This window comes from Rhea americana, unplaced genomic scaffold (assembly GCF_003343005.1).
Source record: "Rhea americana isolate MKP2758 unplaced genomic scaffold, rheAme1 scaffold_26, whole genome shotgun sequence".
Classification (NCBI taxonomy): domain Eukaryota; kingdom Metazoa; phylum Chordata; class Aves; order Rheiformes; family Rheidae; genus Rhea; species Rhea americana.
In genome coordinates, this window is record NW_028186379.1 from 3,237,202 (window position 1) to 3,247,430 (window position 10,229).

Genomic DNA, 10,229 nt, shown 5'->3' on the forward strand with positions numbered 1-10,229 from the left:
TGAAATACTTGAGCATAATCAGTTTAGATACTACAAATCTTAGGCAAATAGCTGTTTTATAACAGTCCAGGCTTTATTTTTATATGATAATCTTCACACTGTTGGACCCAGCTGTGTTGTCCATCTGCATAGAATTGTACCAGTTGCCATGACAGCATATCAGACCTGCTAGTGGCAGAGTAATAGGCATGCAACTTCTTTGGTAACAGTCACAATGTAACTTAGTCATCAGCCAGCAGGTGGGGCGTTAAGCTAACAAAAAYTTACCAATACAGTAACTTTTAAAATGTTTTCTTACTGGGGCTCTAAAGCTTGTCCTTTATAATAAAAGCTGTTCATAGTAGAATGTAGCAGCTTATGTTGTAGGCTAACTCATTTCTGTGGTTTTAAAAAATACAGCTGTAAGAAATGCAATGAGTTAATTGTATAGATTACCAAAGGTCATGTTACRGCATATAATAGGTTTGGCAGAAAGATGGGGCTGATTAACAAGTTTGACACTGGTCCTCAATATGTTGTCAGAACAAAACGAAGCTTTCCATAGGGAATTTGGACAGGGAAGTTTAAAATGCTGATGTTTTCTGTAACTGAAAATTTCTTGTCTTATTTTTAACCTCTATCCCCCCCTCCCCAGATTCTTGTACTCATTTGCATAATGCTTATAGTCTAAAGGACAAAGCAGATCCTTAAGTGAACTCTGCAGTATTTCCARGGGATATAAGCCATAAATTTTTGGTTCTCCCTTCTGCTCCCAGTTAAGTCTGGCTTGCTACTCCAGCAGCCAAAGAATTAGAGGAATGCTTATATAAGAATAACCTCCCACAGATGGTATCTTTTAGAAGTTTCAATATTCTGAATCTGTTAACTCCATACTACTTCTGTGTCTCTTTTTCCTGTGGAGCTAGGGTTGAAATGAGTAAGAATCTGCACCACTTCTTTCAGCTTGATTTTTCACTCTGGAGATYTCTGCTTTTATAAACAGAATCTGGGAATTCCCAGGGAGTGGGAGCTCAGCTGTGTGGTTTACCCCTGCTGCCAGTGTGTAATGCGATACCTGTTTTCAGTGCTTCCTAGGACTGGTTCTGTCTAGGCTGGTTGCTGAGGAAGATGTCCTCTTGTAGAAGTTCTAGATAATGATTTTTTTTTCCAGCTTCTGTGCCTGCTTACCCCACTGAATTCTTATAAGCTCTGTAAAATGTTTGCTTTGTTGGATAATACTTTCAAATCTAACTCTTATTCCAAGGTATTATGAAAAAAATGGTTACACAAATTTGAAATATTGTAAGCCGGCAGTGAGATTCAGAAAGTCAAGATCCAGTTAAATATTTACTTAACTGGCTGTTGTAAAAACATCACTGAAGAAGCAAAGAATAATAATGCAGTATTTTGCTAACTTTGAGCAYTTGATAACCCTTGCACAAGCTTAGTTAAAAACTAAGGCCAAAGATGTATCTAGTTCAGCATTGTGGGCTATTGCTGGTAATCTGCATGTTTTTAGAATATGGAAAGGCAGGATCCCAAGAACATGCTCAAATTCTAGCAGTTTTCTGGCTTAGGTTTTCTGAGCTGGAAGTTGCATGTTTGTTCCTTCTTAGTGTATATGGAGGGAYGTTGCAAGGCTGTACTACAATATTCTATCACAATGTCACGGAGTGCAGAGATAAAAGGAATTGCACTTTCTAGATGAACCAAATGTGCTTTAATCTTGGCTCTTGTTTGCTTTTACAGACTTTATTACAAGTTAATCRTAATTTAGATAAATTGTTACTGAATTTTTGCTTCAAAGAAAAAGACAAAAGTGAACTTTAATAGACTGCTAGGTTGCTCTAACAGATTTTGTTCTCCCATACTTAGTGTTCTGAAAATCATTCAAATTTCTATTTAAAAAWAACCTGACAGAATCGCTTAAAAAGAAGGTGGTAGTAGAATACACTCTGTAACCTAGGGCTTTCCAAAAGTACTTGGAATTGTATGCGTGGTAGTTTAAAGTGGTGTGTAAATATTCTCCTGTGTGCAGAGCTGGAAGCTGTTTCTGAGGCTGTAAGTAGGATYCAGACAAGGTAAATTAGGGAAGTACTGGTGTATATGGTGAAAATACCTTCTAAATGAGATTCTCCCTAACAAATGAAGAGAATGTATGTGGTTAACGCCCATTCTGACTGMATTTTGATCCTTGAGGTTCTTGCAGTAGGTTTTGTTACAGCTACTGGAGTGATCTCTGGAATTCAAGTGGCAGGAGTGTGGTTTTATGGCAGCAAATATTACACTATTTGAAGACAGACTGTTTGGAAGCTGCACATTACAGCCAACACTGAAACTTGTTTGTTTGTTCCCTCACATATGTACAGGCTGAGGATGGGACAGAATTGTATTACAGTAATGTTCATTATTTTGGAAAGAACGCATTGCAACTTGGGAAGTGGAGAACTCAAATGTAATTCAAGAGAATTTTGTCTTCAGTTTTAAGCATAAAGATGTTGGGCTGAGAAAATTGTCAGCTCAAATGTCCCCTTCTGGCTGCAAGGTATGCTGGGCTARAATGTGGGAAACAATCTTGGTACTACATCATTCAGGAGCAGAGTTCCACTTCATTTCCTCTGAAGTGGATGATAGGGAGGATTGAACTTTAATCAGTCTCTTTCACCTTTTAGGAAACTTGTATTCAATATCTCTGAAAACTTGTCTTAGATGCTTAGTTTTAAAATCCTCTCATCTGCCCTTTCATCCTGTATGCTGTACTTCATACTTAGCAATAAAGAGAAGATGGAGCTAGCTGGGAAAATGGAGCTGTTGGGCCTAATCACAAATGCCACTACCRTTTTCTTCCTGTGTTTTACAACTGTGACAGCAAGAGTTCTTACGCTTTAAAGTATGTATTTAACTTTTTTGTAAGGCCAAGGATGAAACTTAATGTTCCATTGCTTTTAAGAGAGGAAATACAGCTCTCTGAATGCATTGCAACTTTTATATCTTAAAGGGTGCAGAAAATACGAGTTTTTTGCAATAAGAGGTAGAGAAGTCACAACTAAAATCTTAAATCTTTGTTTACTAGTCTAAGTGTACAGATCACACAAACCTACATTTTATTGTGTTTATATAGTGATACCTTACWTTAATGCCAATCACTTCCTTTGTTAGTCTGCTGTGTGTTCAAGCAGTTTCTCTTCAGTGCTGTTAGCTTTTAGTGCTGAAACTGCTATAGATCTGATCTAACTGTGACTGAGAAGTCTTAAAAGTGTCTCCAGTTAACTCTTCTCCCCAAAGCAAACAAACCYGGAACCAAACAAACCTGAATAGTGTTTAGAATTTGATGTCATTCTTTTTTATTCAGGGTTCAGTGAGGACTATTTAAAGCATCGCAGCTGCTTTTAGTTGCATTTTTCTCAAGGATTTTAACACTTGTTCCTGTTACACTAATAACCTGTAATGGGAGTACTGTTCTGTAACTGGAAATTCTTGGACTGTGCTGCTGCTTTTCACTTGATGGATATGAAATACTTGAATGAGAAACTTTGTTCACTTTTTCATGGCTTTCTTTGCTAGTATTTAATAGCTCATGTCTTTCAGTTCTGAATACTACTGTCCAGTGCTGGAAGCATTTTGGAGCTTGCTGTGGTTCTGCAAACTATTAAACAAAGATTGCTCTGAGTTTCTGGAGCTTGAAGATAGCCTCACCACTCTTTCCATCTGCACGCTGAAAGATACAGCAACACGTGGTTATGTTTGCATTTTATTCTCTTGCTGATCACTGTCGAAAAGATGCCCACTAGTCTTCTGTTCCATGGGGGTTGTCTCTTTAAAAGGAATTTCTGTTGAATGAGTTCTTAGAACATCTTTTCTGGGCGGYAATAGCTATTTATCCAGGTCTTTTGCTCATTAGTTGACTTATTGATTACATTCTAGGATTTAGTTTTTAAACTCAGTTTTACTGTGGCTGCATGTCTGGCTGGCAGTTGACTCTATTTGAGATTAATTTCCTGTTCTGAGCTTTAGTCTCATGTAGTATGTGTTACGTTCAACCAATGTGYGTGATTCCTTGTCCTTTAAAAATCCTATTGTAAGTTGCTGTACCAAGCTGCTACTTGTGCCCTCCCAATACCTTATATATATAACATACATATTACTCTGTTAGGGGGTTGGCCAGGAAACTACTTAACCAGATATCTGCCATTTTTTTCAGTTGCTAGATGAAGCGCTGAATTCCTCTGAAACYGTATTTATGCAGTATTCATTCAAATTGAAATGAAGCAAACTATTTTCATAAGACATTACTAATAAGAGTACTAGAATYAGGTTCTCGTGGTCTGTGGTTGAAGTAACCCCTTTTCATCTTTGATCTTGTGTAGTCGTTGTTTTTGCTGTTGCAAACCTGTTTCAGTGCAGTAGTGTATCTGTGTACCTACCATAAAGATAGCCTGATGTTTAACTTCAAAAGCTCAGGAAACCTTGCATCATTTCAAGAGTCTTAACGTCCATTCCTTATTTGTGTTAGTGAATACTTATTCAAATAGGGATCTCGGTTGACTTTCTCAGTATTAGATAAGGTCATGCAGTTGGATRCCAGGTATTTGGTAGGTGAAGGTGTAAAACAATCAGTTCTGACAATAGCTTTGTTACATGTGAACTAGCTTCCTGCAACTGAGAAATCAACCAATGTTATTGGTTGGTGATAATACTCTACAAAACTATTAGGAGCAGAAATGCGTGTGAACAGACGCAACTCCTCTGTTGGTACTGAAGAATGCTTGATTTGGATATTTCAAGAAGAAAGAAAGAAGGGGGATATTTCAGCTCCTTCAGGAACTTACTGTTTCTTGCTTATCAATTTCTAGCACTAAACCTTATTCGAACTCCTCCTGTGTTGCTGTGCTCCTGCCACTTGCTGAGCTTTTATATAGGGCTTTCACTTGTGGTTTTTTAAATCACCTTACAGAAATTAATGACTGTCCATTTCTTACACACAAGAACTGAAGTGCAAGAGAAGTAGCTTGTATAAATAGTAGTTAGCTGCAAGCAGTTAACTTTAACTAGTACGCTGGCCCTTCTCATGGGAAAATATGGGCGCTGCTTCCCTCAGCTGTGGTGTGAGCTTCTTTAATACTAACTTGATAGAGTAATAAATCTCAGTCTCTGCTTTCTGGCCAGCTGTATTCAACAGATGAATTTTTAGTAATTCTCAAATGTAATTGGTGGCTTCCTTCCTACTCCTGCAGAAGTATATTCCATTTGATATTTATCAAGACAGACAGACCTGTATGTTCTTCAGAAACCTATGGCTATAAAGGGATTTTAAACTTGCAAAGATAATACAAACCATCTTTTAGCAAAGGTTTCCAAAACAAAAATAAGATCCTAAATTATGTCTGGATCTGCAGCTCCTAGGAGTTGCCTACAGATGAGTAATAAAAACTTCAAAATGTTCTGTGCCAGTAAACATGCTGTGGTTATAGGACTTGTTAGAGGTACTTTTACAATCTTTGGAGTTGGAATTTGGCTCAGCTTTGACAAATTTATACTAATTGAGCTAAAACTGGTCTAAGAGTATGTGAGTAGGTATTAACTTTTGGCCTGCTCTCTCTATTCTGGMACTGTGGAAGGGCAGTAGTAGTTGTTGCTGCTGGGGCAGTAGAGGTTATACCACTGCTATGGCAAAAGGGATTGGTACCATTCTTTATCTCCTTAGCGGCAGAGTAGACCTCGTTCCTCCATAGCTTTCTATTCAGACTTGGTTCCTTGTGATTTGAAGGTAGCAAAGCTTAATTTTCTGGTATTTCTGAGAAGCTATGGCTTGGCTCTGCATAAAACCCAATAAAACCCTTTGTTTGCAACTAGGAAGTAGTTACCAAAAATTAAGTCTAAAGTAAAATTCCTCCTGCTCAAGCTTATTGGCCCTGGGCCTTGAGTGCTTCAGCCTGCTGAYGACTCAAGCATGCTGTGAAAGCTATAAAACATTCAAGATCTCAGAGACTGGTAGAGTTTGCTGGGGAAAAAAAATTGGAACAAGATACAAGCCAGAAAACTACAAAACCTTGCTTAGAGTTGCCATGATGGCATACTKCATGACATCAAAGAATTGTGCAAAGCTAAAGGAGTGTTTCCCCAAATATACCATCAGTGATCATAAATTCATATCATAGAGGTGGAAACAGGTATGAGCACAGAAGAAATAATGTTTAGCATTGATAAAACAGTTTCTACCAGTGTCCAAAAAAAAAAAAAAAAAAAGAAGCTACTTAAAAAAAAAAAAAAAAAAAAAAAAAAAGGAAAAAAGTCTGATCCTTTAAGAGAACTCTTTCATAGCAGTTTGTACTAGAGATTTGAAATGAAAAATAACGGTAATGACCAAAATATGTTAAGTGACTTGTGTGTCTGTTGGATTTCTTACATAAAACTGTTGTTAAAATCTCAGTAGATACTTAATGTACTTTTGCAGAGTGATAGSTGGTAAGTAAAACCCTTAGTTTTATCCTAAACGTTCAACTTTAGAACCTAAAGATTCAACTAAAACGTTCTTTAAAAGATTAATCAGAAATAAGCTCTTTAATGAATGTTTTATTTGTATCTTTTTCAACAGAATGTTTTAGGTGTCTTATTTCTAGACAGCAAAAAGATTTCTAATAAATTCCACTTATTTGAGGAGATGGTTAAAATACATTCTAGTTCCAAGTTGGTTGTAAATATTTTCATACTCTTTACTGTGCAAAACTAGGAAAATAGGATGTATTCTTTTGAACAATGGAATGTTAAAAGGAGTAAATCCCTTCTTTGTAGTGAAAAGGGTGGCAAATGGCATTGTATTTTGTAACAAAACTGAGTTGCATACATATTGATATGCATCTTTACAGTTAGTTGCCTAAATAAGGCTTGGAGTAACCAGTTGAGGGCATAACTAGAAAATCCTTGGATGGGAGGAAAAATCCTGTGCYTGTGATTCCTCATTATTGTTTACAATGTGTAACCCTCTCTGCTGGTGCCAAAATGAGTGCAGATATTTGGCAAAGCAGAATTCTTCACTTGCCCTAGTGGTAGCAATTTACACTTACTTTGAACTTTACCCAGTTCCTCACTGTGCTACAAAGTGCAAATGGAAAACCTGATTGCTCCTGCTTGATACAGGAGGGTGTARAACTCTGCACTAATAAATGTATGGATTTACAAGAGGCGTTACACTGGACAGAAATTTTAACAAAGCACTAACTCTGAGGTAAACAGTTATTTCTTGGTGGGGTTTGTAGGGATAAACATCTTACTGCTGATCGAAGCAATAGGTTTCTTCATGCTTGTTAAATTGTTTATAGTTAAATGGTTCTTACAGAGCAGAATTTAGCTTTAGTTAATGAGTCATCTTGTGTTTTGCAGTGAATTACTATATTATTCTCAATATATACAAAAATTGCAGAAGTGTCTTTAAATGGTTTGTATGTTTGAAAATGAAGTGGAGGAACTTCAGGTTGAACTCAATGCATCAAAATCCTTTTTATCTGATAGCTTTGTTTTCAGAGGTATATCTGATAGTTACTGTTTGTGAAGTGGGTAGGAAAATAATTTAGTGTCTAGGTCTGTTATGTGACCCACTGGAAACATGAAAACTGAAAGCAAATTTCTCATCTGTATATGATTACTACTTTATGGCAGTCTGAGTTATCACAAGGGATTATTGTCTCTAATGTTGATGTCCCTTTCTGTACTGGAGAAGGCTTTGCCCCCACAGCAGTTATTAATGTTGTCAGACATCCTTTAAATTCAACTCCTGGGGTGTAGATCTGCTAATCCTGTGGTGCTGGTAAGCTCTGGTGCCCAGGATGCTCATTCCAGAGCCAGCCGTGACCTGATGTGCTTATAATAACACAGGGAAAGCTGCACTTTCACTTCTTACCCACATGCTTAGTGATCCTTCCCCATATGCTTTAACAGTAGTATGAGAAAAACAGCACAATTACATGGCACCCTGATGGGACTGCATGCTGCTTTTTCATACATTCAGAAAGAAACCRGTGAGTGGAAGAAAAATGATGAGTACAGAGAAAAGGAAGGAGAAAAAGCAGTGCAAATAAAAGAAAAACTCAGGAGGGGGAGGAAGGTAGAAGATATGTTGAAGAGTGTAGAAAACTGAGATGAAAAAGTTACCACAGAAAATGCACTATTGATACTTGCTTTATAATTGAAAACTGACAAGTTACTTGCATTTCCCCATAATGTCTCTTGCCTATGTTTATCACGTTTGCTATTTTATTCAAACATGCAGTCCTTCAAAGATGTAGTGTATTTTGATGTTATGCCTTGAGGTGCTGATCTTTAATTAGCCTGTGCTGATGGTTGTGTTTTAAAAGAGCTTGAATGTGGACAGAGACTATTCTGAGCAATTTTTGTGTTCTCCCATAGATCTTGAGGGGAAAATGGAGAGGGTAGTTGTGAATAGATTCCATCTGTTACAATATCAACATCTTATTGAATTATTCTGCAGTTGTAGTTACGAAGGAATGTGGATGCTAATATGATTTTTACAGAGTATATTTTTACACAGCAACTGTATTTGTTTTACACAGTCGCTCACCCATTGTAGTGAGAAGGGTATTCYTAACAGCCAATGTACTTGTGTCTGCAGGGTGCAAGGATTTGAAGCAGTTTTTGGATTAAGGGAGTTTCAAGGGTTACTTCAACAGGTTTCTGGCCTTGTAGGAGGGARGTCTGAAGGCAGTGAGCACAGTTACAGACTTGGTTTTTCAAGGGTGAGTTTGGATGTGGTGGTTTTTTGTTTGCTTTTTTTCCTCAGGAAAGGTAGGGAAGGTGAAGGGGGAGGTTTGCGCTCTCTGTGAAGAAGCAGCTTGAATGTAGGGGCTACTGCATGGGGAATGGATGACAGTGGTTGAGTAAGTAAGGATCAAAGGAAAGGCCACTACGGCTGACCTTGTAGTTGGTTGGGGAGGGTTTGTTTGTTTTAACAGTCACGATGAGAAGTTGGATTTATGGTTCCAGAATATGCCAGTGATTAACATGATGGGGCACAAGCAGTCCCAAAGATGTCTTGAGAGATTCTAAATGGGCCAACCAGGCATGAAGTACAGCTTGATCTCCCATTCAAGGAAGAATTGTTTGGGGATCTGATAGTGGCAGCCATGGCTGTGGTGACCACAATGTAGTGGAGCTTAAGATCCTGAAGGGAGTAAGGAGTGTGAGTAATACAGACTCTGGATTTTTAAAACAGCAAACTTTGGCTTCTTCAGGGAACTATTACAGCTGCCTACCATAAGATCCCATCTGAAAGATAAAGGAGCTTAGGAAAGCTGGCAGATTAAGAACAACCTTTTCCAACTGCAAGAATGGAACTTCCCAAAAGTCAAGGAAGACAAGTAGATGAATTGGGAGACCAGCGTGGCGAAAAAGGGAACTCAGGAATTTGCTTTAGTACAAAAATGCAGCATGATGGCAGTGGCATGGTACAAATGAGAAATTTAGAGCTGTTGCCCAGGCATGTAAGAATGGTGTTGGAAACCTACAGGTCACCTAGAGTTGACACACTTGGGGGCTGTTGAGAGTAAGAACRTGAACTTCCACTCTTATGTTAGCAGTGAAAGGCTGAATGATGAAAAAGCACATCCACTGTTGAATGGGGCGGGTGATACAGTGACAGTGGATACAGATAAGGCTGTGCTTGGTACTGCCTTTGCCTCAGTCTCCCTCTGCCTCATGTGCTTAGAAGTGAGGCTCAAGGAGGAGAGGAACTACCAGCAATGGAGAACTGAGGCAGAGATTACATGAGATAACCTGAACTATACAAACCTTTGAAACCAGGTGGATTGCGTCTGGGGGTACTGGAAGAGCTGGCTGATGTCTTAGTGAGACTGCTYTCCATACTATTTGGAGGGGTATTGAGGGAGGTCCCCCAAAACTGAAGAAAAGCAAATGAAAAAAAAAAAAAAAAAAAAAACTACAGGAAAACTACAGGATCCTCAGCCTCACTGCAGTCCCTGGGAAAATCATGGAGCAAGTCTTTTTGGAACACATGTACTGTGTCTTGTGTGTCCATAAAAGGTGCATTGTATGTCACCAACCTGTTYGCATTCTGTGGTAAAATGGTTGGATTTGTGGTCAAGGGGAAGGTTGTGGATATYAATTATGGGCAAATATGTGGATATTGATTATTGGTAGGGTAGTAACTGCTTGCCTCTACCCCATTCTTATGTCAAATAAGGATACTAGAGTCTGGATAAATGGACAGCTTGATGGGT